Consider the following 19,397-nt stretch of genomic DNA (forward strand, 5'->3'; position numbering starts at 1 on the left):
TCTTGGTTGCGCGCGAAGCTCCTCCTACACCCGCTTTATTATAGCGGTTCACACCATTCCCATCTACTCTATTTTTACTTTCTCTTGTTTGCACAAATTATTTAAGTAGCACCTTGTAGTGTGATTAATAATCTGCTTATGAAAGGTCACAAGGCAAGTTCCACATTTCATCGTCTCTGTTTCAGTATTAAACCCCTCTCTGACCCGGTGTTTCAATAGCAACCCCTCCATATCTTCATTTCCGCTTCATTGCAAAAGTCTTCGAAGATCAGACCAGATCTATCAGTGTCCAGTGGTTTGAAGAATAAGTCCAAATGGTCACCTAATCTCACGAGTGGCAACAATATAGAAATTTTTCATAAAATGGTCCTGGCGGATTTGGATGCAAATGAGACTAAGTCCTTTCCGGGGGGCTTCATGAAGGATAATCTGACACAAGGTGAAAGGTATGCTTTGAATGAACTGGTGAACAACACAGAGCTTATCATCAGAAAAGCGGATAAGGGAGGAAACATAGTGGTGATGGGCAAGGATGATTACGAACAAGAAATATATAACCAGCTAGGAAACGAGATGTGTTATGAAAGAGTAGCCACAAATCCCATGTTTTTATCACGATTCGCGGCGATACCGCGGCCGGCCATCCCCGCATGCACACAAAGAACGCTGGATACTCACTTCCGGACGGAAGTTGAGTCCCCGGTCTAGTCCCGGGCAGCAACCTGGGAGCACAGAAGCACTTCCGGGGGAAACGCTTAAACATCGCGTTTCCCGCCGGCTCTGTGCTTTGGATTCCGTGCTGGAGGTTCCTGTGAGGCGGACTACTTTCGCCTTTTGCCGAGATCTGCCAGTCTCTCTCAGAGCCAAGCCGCGCTGGAGCGCTGCTCAGCTGTTGCGTCAGCTACTCGCTCTGGAGCGCTTGTTGAGGCTCACCTGTCACTTCAGAGGCACCGCGCTGGATCACTGTTCTGTCCTCACGTATGCACTGTTCATGGGCGCTTGCTTGTAGTTCCTCCTGGGTGATCCAGGGAAGTGCCTGTTAGTGTTTCTTTTACCCTTACCGCGCAGGAGCGCCTTGAGGGTGTTTGTAGACCTTCCCAGGAAGGTTTTGTTTTTGGGTCTTGTACATTTCGGTTTCCTACTGCGCAGGAGCGCTACTAGGGAAACAGCTAAGCTAACAGACTTGTGTTGCTGGACTAAGCATTACTACCGGATACACGTGCCGAAGCGCTTGTGTTCCTGTTTTGAATTGGTTCATTTGCCACCGCGCAGGAGCGCTTCTTTATGGTTTGGACTTGAGTGAAACGCGCAGGAGCGCCTTACCTGAGCTTTTCATATTCCGGAGCTGAACCTGTCTGTGGACTTGATTCCCAGAACTCTTGGTGAGTCCTCACAGGGTGACTAGGTCTGTGTGTGCATGTGTGGGGTGGTTCTTTTTCTGTTCTGACCCTTTCTGAGCTGTCCCTTTCTTGGTTTATAGTTGACACCGGGACGCGAGCCAGCTCCACGCTATTATTTAGCCCTACACCCTGGCTCCCATCCCTGCGTCCATCTCATCCCTGCTGGGTATTGCCTTCCACGAGGGTCAGGTGGGTACAGGGACGGGTGCTCTTGTCGTCTCTGCGGAATTGCGTCACAAGCAAAGGTAAGACTTGTGGGGCACTTGACAGAATCCAAAGCCCACGGTAACCATTCCGCCCAGACAACATGGGGCGACCCGGAGGTCACTCTGCAGGATATCGCAGTTATGCTTGCTGCCATGCAGACAGAGAACCTTGCTTTGTGCCATGACAGAACGGCCCTACAGGGCCAGATGGCAGCCGGGGTCACCAGTCCTTGGGGTACCACTCCTAGTCCTAGAGTCAGACAAGAAGGCCTGTTGAGACAGCCTACGTTTACCTTTGGGGGGCCCTCCGCCGCTACCAACCAAGACACAGCCATCCAGGTTGTTACTCCTCATCCTGTGCAGTTGGCACCACCCGAACGCTTCTATGGTGATAGCACTAAGTACGGAATATTCATCCATCAATGCCAACTGCGTTGAATGGCTAGGATCGCGGCCTTTCCCGATGATGCTTCCAAGGTTGCCTACATACTGTCTTACATGGGCGGGGATGCCGCTCAGTGGTCCATATCCTTGGTGGAGAACGATGATCCCATGCTTAACCACCTCCAACGTTTAAGGAAGCCATGCGGCGTATGTTCGCTCGCCATACCTTTGTGCAAGCCGCATATAACGAGTTGCTCAGCCTCAGACAAGGCAACCAGGACTTGCTCCATTACATCACCATGTTCAGCAGGCTTGTCATCGAGGCCCACTGGCCAGAGGATAAAAAGGTATCGGTGTTCTATCGGGGGTTACGGGATGACCTGAAGGATCTTATCTCGCAGTACCCCGATCCACCAGACGCTATAGATCCTTTCATAGACATGGTGGTGAAAATTAATTTCCGACTGCAGGAAAGAAAAACCGACAGGGGAAAAGGCAGCGACAACCGTCTCTTGCCCTTTGGGGATAAGGGCGTCGAGAAAGCCAAAGAAGAATCAGCCCCCGAGGGTGAAGCAGCCGAACCCATGCAGATCGGCGGCATCAGAGGTCCCTTGACTAGTCAAGAAAGGGAAAAAAGGAGGAAGCAGAACCAGTGCCTCTATTGTGGCAAAAGTGGACACTTCGTGAGGTAATGCCTTGCGAAACCATTAAAACCGCGAGGCAGAAGGCCGTATGCGTTGCCCATCAGCAAGGGCGACAAGCCGGGAAACGAGACAACCCAGTAGACAAGGGGATCCGTCCTCTGGGTTCTTCGTCTTGTACATCAGCAATCCCTGCATTGTACGATGGTAGTCATCACGTCGGCATGGACGTGTCCTTGCGGAATCTGGCGGGCAGAACTTGGGTACCGACCGCCATGTTGGACTCCGGGGCGTCAGGCTGCTTTATTGATACTGCGTTTTCCCGTGCCTTGGGCATTGACACAGTGACGAAGGCCCAACCAGAACCCGTCAAGGCCGTTGATGGAACGGACCTGACTTCCGGCCCTATCAGACACCGAACAGAAAACATGACGATGTCCTTCTCTAACAACCACACTGAATCCATTAGTTTCGACGTCATCGACACTCCTCAGTTTAAGGTGATTTTGGGATTGCCGTGGTTGGTGAAGCCTAATCCCCGCACTTCGGCCTGGGAGGTGCCTCGGGATAGCCAACTGCCCACAGTGCGGTCTTATCATGTATCACTGCGCGGACTCTGGCAACAGGCACGGTTCGAGCTGGCCAAGGCGAAGGACTCTTACAAGGCGCATGCTGACGCTCACAGACAAAAGGAACCCGCTTATCGCACGGGTGATAGGGTGTGGCTTTCCATACGGCACCTGAACGTGCACGGGCCCAAGAAACTGTTGCCTCGTTTTGTGGGTCCCTTTGTTATCGAGAAGGTGGTCAACGCTGTGGCCATGAGGCTGTCGCTTCCTCCACACATGAAGATCCATCCGGTCTTCCATGTCTCCCTTCTGCGTGCAGTCCAGTCTGGCGGCTCAATTCCGTCTCCCCCTTCTCCGGTGGTGGTGGAGGGCCATGTTGAGTATGAGGTCAGGGCTATCTTGGGGTCCCGTCGTACCAGGGGCAAGCTCTTCTACCTAGTGGACTGGAAAGGGTACGGTCCCTATGAGCGGTCCTGGGAACCCCTGTCCCATGTGCGCCACGCTCCTGTTCTGGTTCGTGCTTTCCATCTGAGCCATCCCCTGAGCCCTCGCCCTGTTTCTCTTTTCTGATTTCTGGGGGGTGTTGGGGGCGTTCTGTTCTAGGGGGAGTACTGTCACGGTTCGCGGTGATACCGCGGCCGGCCATCCCCGCATGCACACAAAGAACGCCGGATACTCACTTCCGGCTGGAAGTTGAGTCCCCGGTCTAGTCCCGGGCAGCAACCTGGGAGCACAGAAGCACTTCCGGGGGAAACGCTTAAACATCGCGTTTCCCGCCTGCTCTGTGCTTTGGATTCCGTGCTGGAGGTTCCTGTGAGGCGGACTACTTTCGCCTTTTGCCGAGACCTGCCAGTCTCTCTCAGAGCCAAGCCGCGCTGGAGCGCTGCTCAGCTGTTGCGTCAGCTACTCGCGCTGGAGCGCTTGTTGAGGCTCACCTGTCACTTCAGAGGCACCGCGCTGGAGCGCTGTTCTGTCCTCACGTATGCACTGTTCATGGGCGCTTACTTGTAGTTCCTCCTGGGTGATCCAGGGAAGTGCCTGTTAGTGTTTCTTTTACCCTTACCGCGCAGGAGCGCCTTGAGGGTGTTTGTAGACCTTCCCAGGAGTATTTTGTTTTTGGGTCTTGTACATTTCGGTTTCCTACCGCGCAGGAGCGCTACTAGGGAAACAGCTCAGCTAACAGACTTGTGTTGCTGGACTAAGCATTACTACCGGATACACGTGCCGGAGTGCTTGTGTTCCTGTTTTGAATTGGTTCATTTGCCGCCGCGCAGGAGTGCTTCTTTATGGTTTGAACTTGGGTGAAACGCACAGGAGCGCCTTACCTGAGCTTTTCATATTCCGGAGCTGAACCTGTCTGTGGACCTGATTACCGGAACTCTTGGTGAGTCCTCAGAGGGTGACTAGGTCTGTGTGTGCATGTGTGGGGTGGTTCTTTTTCTGTTCTGACCCTTTCTGATCTGTTCCTTTCTTGGTTTATAGTTGACACCGGGACGCCCGCCAGCTCCACGCTATTATTTAGCCCTACACCCTGGCTCCCATCCCTGCGTCCATCTCATCCCTGCTGGGTATTGCCTTCCACGAGGGTCAGGTGGGTACAGGGACGGGTGCTCTTGTCGTCTCTGCGGAATTGCGTCACAAGCAAAGGTAAGACTTGTGGGGCACTTGACAGTTTTCCCTTACGGTTACCATTAATGCGCACCTGAAACAGGGGTATGAGAGTGGTCTGTTGAATGAGGACGAATATCTATTTCTAAAAGTGAATAGACCTAGCTATCCCTGCTTTTATACCTTACCCAAGATTCGCAAAGGCCTGCCATTTCCACAAGGCAGGCCTATTGTGTCGGGTAGTGGGGGACCAATAGAACATATGTCGTAATTTGTTGATATTTTTTTGCAGCCAATCATGACCAACTTACCTTCCTATATTAGGGATACGCGGCATATTTTGAATATTTTGAGTGACATACAATGGGAGGCTGGAATGACACTGGTAACACTGGATGTGATCTCGTTATATACGAGTATAAAAAATGAATTGGGGCTTAAAGCCCTGGACCATTTTCTCTCAAAAAGACCAGCAAGCCATTCGCTACATACACGAATGACATTGGCAATGACTGAACTTATTTTGACCAATAACTATTTCTTATTTAAGGGGGATTGGTGCAGGCAAAAACAAGGCGTGTCTATGGGCTCGAAATTCTCACTAGCCTACGCTAACATATTTATGGGCTGGTTGGAGGAAAGATTTATCTGGGGATCAGGAGCGAGTGAATGGAATGGATCTATCCTCTATTGGGGTAGATTCATAGATGATTGTTTTATGATTTGGACAGGTTCAGAACAGGCGCTAGAAGGATTTTTTGACTATGTAAACAGGAACGATATGAATGTGAACAACAAGGACCCCCTGTTCAAATACTGAATTTGTAATGCAGGGAAATAGACAATGCGTGAAGAGAAAAATACATTTGATGATATAACTAGGGAACAGAACAATATGTAAAGCACAAAAACCAATTTGTAAAGCACAAAAACCAATTAAAAATTAACAAGTTCGATTTATTAATGAAATTACATTATCATTATTTAAAAACACAATCAATACAATGTTACTATAAAAATACACAAAATTATGTATAAAAGAAATATTCGTGACACAATTATACAAGGAAATACATAAAAGACATAGGTGGCAAACAATAAAAATTATCGACGCGCGTTTCGGCGTTAACAGAACGCCTTCATCAGGAGCCACATTCAATCTGTAAAACATGTTTAAAAAAAGTTAGAGACAGCTAGAGGTCATGAATAACTCATAACAGACAATCAATAGTCTAAAACATTTCATTGTGCTTACATAACAAGGAAATCCCTACAAGATGCAGCTACAAATTGTAGCTACAACTGATACAGACTAATTCATATATATTTGAGCAGTAATTCAACCCATCAATGTAAAAGGGGGAGTATTGTTAAGTATAGATGACAGCAGAATGTCTGTCAACTATAAAACAACAGTCATAGAGTGTATGTAGTTTACTTTTATTAGAAGTATTCCATCTGTAAGAGGGTATTTGTCTGGACATAACCTCTTCTCTATCGTCTTACCTAGTGAACACAAGATAGGTGTTCTCTATTAGTTCTGGAGAAAATCCGACATCTGTTTTCTTGGCGGTACTCTATCTGGCCTGGCTAACAGTCTTGGTCTGAAAGAGATTTATTAATTAACCATAAGTACCACTCTAATCACTATTCGGTTGTAAAAATCTATTTTTTAGGGAGGAATGAAATCAATTTATTGCACTTCTAGGTACTAGTTTTTTATTGCTAAGTTTTATGGTTTCCTACTTATTTCACACGGGTTGGTTTCATGGGTACCCCATATTATTTTATCCCCCATTTTACAGAATTGATTGTAGGGATATGCGGAAAGGATGCACACCAATATGTCACATTTTTTTAGACAAAAGGGGAGTACCTAGTAGAGGGGGATCAGCTGAACCCTCACATTTAATAATAAATAGGTATTTACTTATGCAACATGAAGAAAGCGACATGATTCCCATTGCTATTACTTAGCAGTTTGTATTGTCATAGATCCAATGAGAACGCAGGATATTGCATATGTGTTTCAGGCAAGCAGTCAGATAATTCCTATATCTGTGGGAAAAGGATATCGAAAATCTATCCCACATGAGGCAATTTGTCGCACATACCACCCATGTATCTGAGATGAGAAATGCTTACCATATCTATTAAAATGTGTGTCGATGTCGAAGCGATCACCACCCAGAAATCCTGTGTAATGCCGGTGTGGTTTTGTATTTTGTCAACCTCTATTTGGTTGTCATAGGACCACCGGGGAGCCATGATTTACATATACACATTGCTACCGGAAGACCCGAGCGCTGCAAGGTAATGGTCACTTGCCCTTTAAGAACTGTGGCCAAACCCATTTCCGGGTATTTAAAGCAGGACAGCCCTCCTGGCTGGTCAACCATCCTCTTCCAACGGCTGCGGGACGCTGATCGAGATCACTGGCGCGGCGCCCGCAGGTTGAAGTCACGGACCGGACTCTATCTTTTTTCGGTAAGCAATTGTCTTGGATGTGCGCCGCCGCCTTGTTATTGCTTGGCTTGATGTGCCGGCGCCGCGAATTTGAATAATTTAGTCCGGTTTTGAATTCGCCTTAGGAAGAAGTACGTGCAAGCCAACGGCTGTGAGACGCCGTTAAAGACCCGAAAAGACGGAAATATCCTTGGCGTCTTACAGGTTGAAGTTACGGCTCGCTTTCTTTCTATTCCCGGTAAGCTAACTATGAGGCAGCATACAATTTACTCGCTAGATGAGCTACATTAGCCGCAGCAATATCTTGTACTACAACAATTGTTTACGCTCTACAACCCTCCTAGGAACAAACACACGTACACCAACGGCTGCGAGACGCCAGAAAAATACCACAGACTGTGACCCATTTGGCTCTTGACAGGTTGAAGCCACGGCTCGCCTTTCTTTTGTTTTCGGTAAGCAAGCTATGAGGCTGCTTTGAAGTTGTTTACCATTAATGACTCACTCGATAGTAATGTTATGCGCCCTTTATTTTTAGCACGTTAAAACCACACCGGCATTACACAGGATTTCTGGGTGGTGATCGCTTCGACATCGACACACATTTTAATAGATATGGTAAGCATTTCTCATCTCAGATACATGGGTGGTATGTGCGACAAATTGCCTCATGTGGGATAGATTTTCGATATCCTTTTCCCACAGATATAGGAATTATCTGACTGCTTGCCTGAAATACATATGCAATATCCTGCGTTCTCATTGGATCTATGACAATACAAACTGCTAAGTAATAGCAATGGGAATCATGTCGCTTTCTTCATGTTGCATAAGTAAATACCTATTTATTATTATTTGTGAGGGTTCAGCTGATCCCCCTCTACTAGGTACTCCCCTTTTGTCTAAAAAAATGTGACATATTGGTGTGCATCCTTTCCGCATATCCCTACAATCAATTCTGTAAAATGGGGGATAAAATAATATGGGGTACCCATGAAACCAACCCGTGTGAAATAAGTAGGAAACCATAAAACTTAGCAATAAAAAACTAGTACCTAGAAGTGCAATAAATTGATTTCATTCCTCCCTAAAAAATTGATTTTTACAACCGAATAGTGATTAGAGTGGTACTTATGGTTAATTAATAAATCTCTTTCAGACCAAGACTGTTAGCCAGGCGAGATAGAGTACCGCCAAGAAAACAGATGTCGGATTTTCTCCAGAACTAATAGAGAACACCTATCTTGTGTTCACTAGGTAAGACGATAGAGAAGAGGTTATGTCCAGACAAATACCCTCTTACAGATGGAATACTTCTAATAAAAATAAACTACATACACTCTATGACTGTTGTTTTATAGTTGACAGACATTCTGCTGTCATCTATACTTAACAATACTCCCCCTTTTACATTGATGGGTTGAATTACTGCTCAAATATATATGAATTAGTCTGTATCAGTTGTAGCTACAATTTGTAGCTGCATCTTGTAGGGATTTCCTTGTTATGTAAGCACAATGAAATGTTTTAGACTATTGATTGTCTGTTATGAGTTATTCATGACCTCTAGCTGTCTCTAACTTTTTTTAAACATGTTTTACAGATTGAATGTGGCTCCTGATAAAGGCGTTCTGTTAACGCCGAAACGCGCGTCGATAATTTTTATTGTTTGCCACCTATGTCTTTTATGTATTTCCTTGTATAATTGTGTCACGAATATTTCTTTTATACATAATTTTGTGTATTTTTATAGTAACATTGTATTGATTGTGTTTTTAAATAATGATAATGTAATTTCATTAATAAATCGAACTTGTTAATTTTTAATTGGTTTTTGTGCTTTACAAATTGGTTTTTGTGCTTTACATATTGTTCTGTTCCCTAGTTATATCATCGAATGTATTTTTCTCTTCACGCATTAACAGGAACGATATGAACATCAGGTTCACCACCAACCATAGTAAGACTGAAATTACTTTTCTAGATGTGGAACTGTATGTGAATAAGGGTTGCATTGAGAGTCGCATGTATCGCAAACCAACTTCATGTAACACGGTTTTGCATGCAAAAAGTGCTCATCCATCTCACCAGGTGAAAGCAATACCATTTGGTGAAATGCTACGGGCAAGACGAAATTGCAGTGAAGAAAGGCAATTCAATGACTGCATCAAAGATATGGAGAATAGGTTTGTACGGAAGGGGTATGATAAACGTATTATCAAACATGCAAAGGAAAGAGTCTGCAAGATAGGACGCAGCTCAACTTTGAAACTAGTGGAGAAAGAGGTGAAAGAGGATCAACCAATCAGGGTGATCACATTTTTTTTTTTTTAACTTTATTGTGCAAAACAGAAGAATTACAAGTATGGGCCTACAACCCAGAGGCCGGCCGCTAGTAATCATCAAATAAATAGGCAGTCAGTGAAACAGCAGCAGGTCTCGGGTAGGTCCAACAAAAGTACAGGATACACAATTGGCAACAAGGAAGCATGCAGGATTTGCGATTTTTTATTTTATGAAAGGAACAATGAAAAACAAAGAGACAAACAACTCAAGGCGAGGAGCATGGTAAATGAAGTCGAGCTCCGACTCTGGGGACCTACCATAACGGATAGGGAATCAGGAGGACATTGAAGAACCAATGGGGGGGGAGAGCAGTGGGGAGATCAGGACATTCAAGCAAGGAATATGGTATCGAGGAACCTCAGAGGTCAGGGGGACAGGGAAACATCAGGGATATCTGCGAAAGGGGGAGTGCAAATGTCTCCTCGGTATGCATTCCATTGGCCCCAAATTTTACTCCACGCCCCAGGCTTGCCCCTAGCCAAATACACCGTCTTCTCCCTGAACATGCACCAGTCCATGTTCTCCTTCCACTTTGACACGGTGGGAGGCCGTTGGGATCCCCAGAGCTGTGCGATGTCCCTTTTGGCAATCATGTTCCCAAGAGCCGCCCACCGGGTCTGGGCAACGTTTTAATCATTCGGCTCCCACACATTCAACAAACATCTTCGAGCCTCAGGCAACAGGGCGACCCCAGTGACGCACTCCATCACAGCATGCACACGGCGCCAATACGTATCGACCTCATGGCACTCCCAGAGGATGTGAAGAAAGGTGGCACTCATTCCACAGCCTCGCCTACACAACCCATCCGACGAGAAACCCATGTCAACCAAACGCGGACCAGTTACATACACGCGGTGAAGAATTCTGAGCTGAACAAGGCGGAGACGGGCCGGAATGGCAACCTCTTTGGGGGAGGATAGAGCAGACTGCCAGTCTTCGTCGTCCAATTCCAACCCGTCTCTAGCCCAGGTCTCCCTGAGACGCACGAGGAGATCTGCCCGATTGTTGATCAACTTTTTATAGATCAAGGAAATCGTACTGTCGGGCAGATGACCGTCAAGTATACGATCCTCAAGTGGGGAAGATTCAGGGAGCACAGTACCAGCCGTGAAGACCGACAGTAAAGCATGATGCACCTGTGCGTATCTGAAGAACTCCCGCTCACTCAATTCATATTCACTCCGAAGCTCCGCAAATATTTTCACCGCACCCTTCACCCAAAGATCACCCACTCTGCTAAGTCCAATCATATCCCAGTTCTCAAAACCTTTCGTATTCCAGAGGCACCCCAACTGTTCCGAAGCAAACAAAGGGGTCGCCTGCGTCAATCGATCATTCCATCCCAGAGCCACATTTGCATCGTTCCACACACGCACTGCAATTTTAGTGGGTCCCGTAAGGTTCCTCCCCGCCGTCCGAGAGTAGAGTACTCTGTTAAAGTCGCCACCGGGCAACAAGTATTTGTCCATAGCGTAGGCAGGATTTGGCCTGGGAGCGTATGTGGCATGGTTAATGACGGACAACTGGGAAGCCCAATAGTACCTCCTGATGTCCGGGAGAGCAATACCCCCATCGTACCGGGGAGGGTCAGTTTCGAGATAGCAATGCGCGCTCGGCCGTCCCTAACAAGTCTCCTCTGGAGTCCCTCAACCTCCCGAAAATAGCGCGCAGGAATGATATCAAAAGAGTTCTGGAGTGCATAAAGAAATTGGGGTAGGGACATCTTTTTAAACAGGGCCGCTCGACCAAGTGGGGACAGCGGCAATCTGCGCCAACGATCCACGTCGAGCTTCAAGCGCCGCAAAGTAGGAAGGAGATTGTGTTTGTAACGGGCAGCCGAGTCCAACGATATATGAACCCCTAGATATTTAAAGCCAGAGTGGGAGACCTGAATGGGAAACCTGGTCGGTAGGGGAGGAAGACCACCAGAGATAACATATACGCAGGACTTGGACCAGTTGATAATCAACCCGGAGTTCTTGCCAAAGGAAGTTAGGACATCAAAGAGAACATTAAGGGACTTACGGGGGGAAGTAAGATACAGGAGAATATCATCCCCGTATAACGACACCCGGTCTTCAAAGTCAGGGGTCCAACAAATGCCCTTTATCGAGGGTTCCCATCGAATCCAGGCAGCAAGCGGTTCCAGGGCGAGGGCAAAGAGCAGGGGGGACAGTGGACACCCCTGTCCAGTACCCCTTCCAAGAGCAAAAGACTGGGAGACTCTACCGTTAACAACCACCCGGGCCAGAGTGTCCGCATGCCGTAGCCTCACCCAACTAATGAATCCCGCACCGAACCCAAACTTCTCAAGTGTGGCCCAAAGATACGGCCACTCTATCGTATCAAAGGCCATCGTGGCGTTTAATGAAGCCAAAATGGCCGGTTCAGACAGATGCTCCGCCCTTGCAAGAACTCCAGGTTTCGAGCCGTGTTCCGGTGCGGGATAAAGCCGGATCGATCCGGATGGACAAGGTCACAAATAACAGTGAGGAGGCGGTTGGCAAGAACCTTCGCGAGAATTTTAGGCTCTGCGTTTAGTAGAGAGATAGACCGGTATGAGGCACAACGGTCACGAGGTTTGCCCTCTTTGGGAATCACCACTATGGTGGCCAGGCGCTGATCAACGGGAAGGTAGCCAAGGTCACGCGCCTCCGCGAACATGTCACGGAGGTACGGTGCGACCCTGTCCGGGCGAAGTTTATAAAATTCGATGGGCAGGCCATTTGGCCCCATGGCTTTACCAGAACGGAGGGAATTTTTATTTATTTATTTATAGCATTTGTAGAGCGCTTCTGCAACCCTACGGGCATCCTGGCGCTGTGTACATATTGCTGAAAATACTGTGCATCAGAGGAGGGGGATAGTATAAAGTTCTGGTGAGATTAAACTTTGGGGAAGAGCCATGTTTTCACCTTTTTACGGAAAGCCATCAGTTCGTCTGTTTTCCTGATGTCGATAGGCAATTTGTTCCACAGATGGGCTGCGGCTATGCTGAAAGCTCTGCCACCATAAGTGGCTTTCCTGATCCTGGGTATGCTTATCAGGTTGGAAGATGAGGAACGGAGGGACCGTGTGGGTATATACCATTTGAATTTCTTTTGAAGTGGTCGGTGCCCATTCCGTGTACTGCCCTAAAGACAATGCAGAGGGATTTAAAGCAGATCCTTTGATGTACAGGTAGCCAGTGAAGATCGGCTAGAGCGAGGGTGGTAGAGGATCTTCGCTCTCGGGAGAGTGCCAGCTTCGCTGCTGCCGCCTGGATGCTTTGCAATCTGGAGATCAAATAGGCCGGGGATTCCAGAAGCAGAGCATTACAGTAATCCAGGTGGCTGAGAATGGTGCTCCTAACTATGGTGGTTCTGACCTGCGCTGGTAAGAGGGGTAGCAGCTTTCGCAGTCCTCTCATTAAAGCAAAGCAGCTACTCATCTGCTTGTTGACATTGGTCTCTAAGCTCAGACAGTCGTTAAAGCTGACTCCGAGATTCTTCACTGATTTCACTGGGGCTAATGACTCCCCCGAGTCCAAGGGCCAGAAATCGGTGGGTAGACTTCTGGTAATTCTGCCAACTGCGCAGTGCATTATTTCCGTTTTATCACTATTAAATTGTAGTGAGTTCTGGTTTAGCCAGAGTGTCATTTCTGCCATACAGGTATGGAAAGCCGTGAGTGAGTTGGCCTGGGCACCATCAAGGGAAATCATCAGCTGCGTGTCGTCCGCATAGTTGATCACGCTAATACCGTGGGCCTTGATAATGCCCAACAGGGGTTGCATATATATAATAAAAAGTATCGGACTGATTGCGGACCCTTGTGGGACGCCATGTGGGACTTTAACAAATTCCGACTGATATGGGGGGATGGCTACTGCCTGCCATCTGTCTTTTAAATAGGAGTGAAACCAATCGAGCGCCACTCCGCCGATTCCAATGTTTTTTAGTCTTGTCAGCAGGATGTTGTGGCTCACCGTATCGAAAGCGGCGGACAGGTCCAGCAGAATCAGGATTGCTGATTCCCCCCTGTCCGCCCTCATTCGCAGGTCATCCAGAACTGTCAGCAGAGCTGACTCGGTTCCGTGAGCTGGTCTGAAACCGAATTGCTCCTCTTACAGGATGTTGTTGGCTTCTAGGAAGAGGGCAAGGGATCTGCTGACCCACCGCTCTATGATCTTTATAGGGTATGGCAGGAGCGATATAGGACGGTAGTTTTTTTTGCAGTTCGGGTCTAGATTAGGTTTCTTTAATAGGGGGGTAACAACCGCCAATTTCCATTCTTTTGGTACTGTGCCAGAAATGAGGGATTGATTGCAAAGCTGTTGCAATACTGGGAAAAGGTCATCCCTGAACTCCTTTACTATTTTGTGAGGCAAAGGGTCCAGAGGGGACCCTAAGGTTGTATTAAGAGCAGTTTTTGTGAAGTCTTGTTCTGTAAGGACTTTAAAATGTTCTAAGGTAGCCTTTGGGTTGGGTCGTCCTGCGTTGTCTTCGCTCTTCTCCCTATTCTCGGGGTTACTAATATCCTGCTCAGAGGAGATGGAAGCACCCTTCATTCCCTCAATGATTTTAGTGATTTTTTCCTGAAAGAAGGAAGCTAAGTCATCGCATAATTCTTGTGAGGGCTTAATTTGACTGTTCGCACAATCCTTATTGGATAACTCTCTGATTATCCTGAAAGTGTCACGGGACTTATTAGAGCTGTGGAGTAGTAAGTCGGCGAAATAGTTTGCTTTGGCTGCGATGATATCTTTTTTATATCTTACAATGGTTTGTCTCCATATCAGTTTCTCCGGCTCCGAGTAATTTTTTATCCACATCCTTTCGGCGTTTTTACAGGCTCTTTTCAGTGCCTTCAGGTTATCCGTGTACCAGGGCGCGGAGGGTCTTCCTCTTTTCCTGATTACTTTCAGGGGTACAGTATTGTCGAGCTTTTTGGTTACTTCTTTACACAACGTGAGATAGTTAGTGGTGATGTCGTTCTCTGGGTTGAACGAATTCCCAATGTGATGGAGATTGAACTTTCCTTTCTCTTTCCTTTTTAGCAGGCCTTTCCAATCGCGTCCAATAAAGGATCTGCTCTGTGTATTAGTAGGTCCTGTATTAGTCAAGGTGTGAATGTTGAAAAGTAGGAGGTGATGGTCTGACCAATCTACTGGGAGCGTTGTTCTCATTGTAATAAGATCCTCTGCAGCAAATATTAGATCCAGTGTATTTCCCTGTTTATGTGTGGGGGTAGTTATCCACTGTTTCAGCCCTAAGTTTTCCCAAGAGTGGGTGATATTGTGGAAGGCCGTGTGTAGTTGGTCATTATCCCAAAGATTGAAATCTCCTAGTACCAGTAGTTTGCTGTGTGAGATTGATATGTTGTTGATGACGGCAATCAATTCCTGCTGTTGTGTTGCGTTGATATGTCCCGGAGTCCTGTAGCAGATTAGGCTCGTGAGGCAGTGGCCTGAGTCATGTCTGATCGATATCCCAAGTATTTCAGCACATGAAACCGTGTCGACATCTAAGGTAGCAATATTTAGCTCCTCTTTAAAGATGATCCCTGTTCCTCCTCCTCGTCCTATGGTCCTAGGTTTATGAATGATCTTGTATCCTGGCGGGCAGGCCGGCCCTAGCTCTAATTCCATTCCCGCAGCCGTCCATGTCTCAGTCAGAAATAAAATGTCCAAATGGTTGGACTCGACCAAAAGCTGTATTTCAGTGGCGTGTTTCGGCAGAGACCTGACGTTTAATAGTCCACTGACTAGTTCTCCCTTAATGGTCTGTTTGGGGACGGCGTGTGTTGGCAGGAAGTGCCTATATCCTGTGTTCTGATCAGGGTTCGAATGTAAAACTAGTGGGAGGGGATTGATATGAGGCAGGCGCCCTAGGCAGTTGGGACATAGACTATTGGTCTCGGACTCAAAGTGGGGACTTAGACGAGGGCAGTTAGCTCTGCCTGCCAAAGGGTTTAGTAGCATGAGTGTTTCTCTACTGTATCTGTTTGCCTTGTGGAGCGGGAGAGCTCGGGCAGGGGGGATGCCCTGGGCCCGGTCTCGGCGCGGACGAGCGCAGACGAGCTTGCCTTAAGCGCGCCTTCGGCGCGCAATCGTCGCGCCCGCAGCGCTCGTCCGCTGCGCTTCCTGTAAGGGCACATCTTACATAGGGATGAGGTGGGGAGTGAAAAGGGGCGTGGCTACGGTTGGTGGGCGTGGCTTTCTGTTCCGGCCAATTGTGCCTCAGCAATACAACAAACCCCCGCCCTCGGCAGCGTTTTTTCGCTGTGCGAGGAGTAAGGTACAGTGATTAAACTTTTAAAATCAGAAATAAACACACAAGTCTAAAATAGTGCTAGGGGTCCCTTCTCCCGGCTGTGCCTCAGGAGATTCAGCAGCAAAGACGCAGCGCTCGTGTTCAGCGCGCGTTTTGGTGAAAAAGGGGCGTGGCTACGGTTGGTGGGCGTGGCTTTCTGTTCCGGCCAATTGTGCCTCAGCAATACAACAAACCCCCGCCCTCGGCAGCGTTTTTTCGCTGTGCGAGGAGTAAGGTACAGTGATTACAAATGGCAATTGCCATCTCATCGACTGACAACGATACCTCCATACTCTCCCGGTCTTCTTCGGACAGGCAGGGTAGCATGATATCCCTCAGCAAAAGCCGAGAGTCATCCTCGTCCATGTCGGACACCGGGGAGTAGACCACACGAAAATAGTCAGCAAAACATTCCACAATCTCACCAGGGTCAGTCACCTCCACACCATCAGAATTTTGAATCATAGGGACCACACGATTCGCTCTCTCCTTCTTATCAAGCCAGGCAATCAGCTTACCCGCCTTGTCACCAACGTCATACACTCTACCTTGTTGTTCTCTGTACATTGATTTGGCAGCCTCTGTCACAAGGGATTTGTAATCAAACTGTTTCAAGCTAAGGGCGTGGAGTCTATCCCGGGTGACAGCCATATCCAGATCATCTTCTAGGCCCAATATTTCAGCCTCCAGACTCTCGACCTCCTCGTCCCTCGCTTTCTTGGTCTCTGCTATTAAAGATAGGGCGTGTCCGCGAATAACAGCTTTAAAGGCCTCCCACAGGTACACCGAGGACGAGACAGGCCCCTCATTCTCAAGGAAATAGTGGTCAAGCGACTTAGCGAGGCTGGCGCGAGTCTTAGGGTTACGCAGGTGCCAAGGGTTGATAGGGGCAACCCGTCCCGCAGTATGTAAACCCATGTCAAAAAGAAGCAAAACAGGAGAGTGATCTGAGATACCCCTGGCCAGGTGGCTGATTTCCCCGATGTATGAGGACTGGGCAGCGGGCATTAGAAAGTAGTCTAGCCTGGAGAGACTCCCGTGAGCACCAGAGTGAAAGGTATAGTGACGTAGAGTCGGATGCATCAGCCTCCAGGCATCCACCAGACCAAAGGTGACCAAGAACCCGCCCAACCACGATTGAGACGCGGGAAGGTCCCTGGGGGGGTGACGGTCCATGTCGCCGGAAAGTACCAAATTGAAGTCCCCACCCACAAGAAGAAGACCATCAGGGAGTCCCAGCAGCAACTGACCCACATCAGAAAAAGTAGAGGCCTGGGGGCACATAAACAGAAACCAAAGAAAGAGTATTACCCTCCCACCTACCAGTGAGGGCGATATAGCGCCCCCTGTCATCAGGAGTAACGCTATCGATCTCAAGAGGGAGGGATGATCGGATCAAAATACCCACGCCACTAGAACCAGTGGTAAACCCAGAATGTGCTACCAGTTTGTAACCCCATCTATTCATCGCATGACACACATTGCCAACTAGGTGCGTCTCTTGCAGGAGTACCACATCGGGGGACAAGCGTTGTAAATATTGCAAAACAACACCCCGTTTTATACGATCACCCAGACCATTGACATTCCATGATATAATCTTCAGCCCACTACCCCCCATTCCCAAACTTGTTACATGGGGGTCCCCATGAAGAGCAGGACATCAGGGTCAAAGAAAGAATCAATACGCCGCCTTGGGCGAGCAAAACACAAACAGAAACACCCCCCCCACCCCCCAACTGGAACCCGTTTCAACACCCCCCTCCCTGCACCCCTGCAAAAGAACAAGAAACCACCCCAAAATGCAGTGTGCCTGTCGCCCTAACAACCCCATTCTACAAAAAGACCCCGGAGGAGGAAAGATGCCCGTTCCCACCCACCACCCAAATGTGGACTACTACAAGGCAACAGAAATAGAAAGATAGTACCCAGCTGAGCAAAGTCCAATGTTCAGAGATCAAGGACCGAAGAGTCACTTATGAGTAGGCTCACCACCCTCGGCACCGCCAGGGTGCTCCGTACGTTCGCCTTGCCCCGGCAGGGAGTCCAACCAGTCGCTCACACTGTCTGGTCGATCGAAAAAGTAGGTCCGTTCCTGATATTCCACACGAAGCCTGGTAGGGAAAAGCATGGCGTACTTGAGGCCCAGGTCCCGGAGACGTCGCTTCACACCCAGAAAACCCATCCGTTGTTGTTGCACAAGTTGTGTAAAGTCCGGGAAAAAGTTAATCGAGGAGTTCTCAAATTTCACTGGGCCATGCACTCTCGATGCCTGCAAAATTGCATCGCGGTCTCTAAAGTGAAAAAGTCTCGCAATAATGGGCCTCGGAGGGGCGCCCGGCTTGGGTTGTCCGCCCGGAACTCTGTGTGCACGCTCCACCGCGAAGAATTTACTCAGGCCATTGGGAGCAAGATGGGTGAGGATTAGATCCTTGACCAGGAGGTCCACAGAGTGAGACTCGGGGTTTTCCGGGACCCCAATGACGCGGATATTATTGCGTCTTGCCCTGTTTTCATAGTCCTCCAGCCGATGGGACATTTGGTCATGCACCAATTTCAAATTCCCAAGTTCCGTTTGGAGTTCCACCACATCTGCCGTGAGCTGGAGGTTTTCAGATCGAGCGACTTAACCTTTTCGTTTGTTTTGGACAAGTCAGCCCGGATCAGGGTGATATCCACCGCGACAGTGTCAATTTTACTAGCCAGGGCTTCGTATTGCTGGCCGATGGTTTCCCTCATACCGGTGATGGCGCCCATAATGTCTTGCAAGGACAACTCGACAGGAGCAGAAGAGTCGTCTCGGACGTCCTCCGGGGTTCGGCTGGAAATCCCAGGGGAGCCTTTAGCTTGGGTGTACCGATCCATAACGTTGGTCTGGACCGGCACACCACGTTGAGATGGTTTTGTCCTCCTCTTCTCGGCATCTCCCCTTCCCACCATACTGGAAACTGTTCTCCGGAGAGGCCCACACATCCTTGTGAAAATGGCCGCCAACAGTCCGGGCGCCAACAAGACCACGAGAGCTGGCTCATAGGACCAAGAAAAAGGCACGATGTAGTACAAAAGAGTTGAAATGAGAAAAGTGTTCAAAGGCTAAGTGGGGGCTGGACTGGTCCCCAACCGGGCGAAGCGGTCTCTCAATCAGACCGTGCAGGGATCCGGGAACGAAACCGAAAGTAGAGATGCGGTCTCCAAGGAGGCCCACTGCCTTTGTTGTTGAACTCCGTCCCGGATCCGCAAGTGGCCAAGACCCCGGCACAGCCTCCAGGTGGGCCAGAGAATTTCAAAGTACCATAACTTCAGCCGCCGATGTTCGATTTCAATTCTGAGAAGAGTTATGGACTCAGCTGAGGGTCATCTTCGAAGAGCTATCCAAGAAATCAGGATAGACTCAGGATAAATTGCGAGGAGCGGCGAGGGTCCGGGGAGCTCTGTGGTGCTCACACGACCATCTTAGATGCCCGCCAAGCTCCTCCCCCAG

Source organism: Lissotriton vulgaris, chromosome 3_1 (assembly GCF_964263255.1).
Source record: "Lissotriton vulgaris chromosome 3_1, aLisVul1.2, whole genome shotgun sequence".
Taxonomy (NCBI): domain Eukaryota; kingdom Metazoa; phylum Chordata; class Amphibia; order Caudata; family Salamandridae; genus Lissotriton; species Lissotriton vulgaris.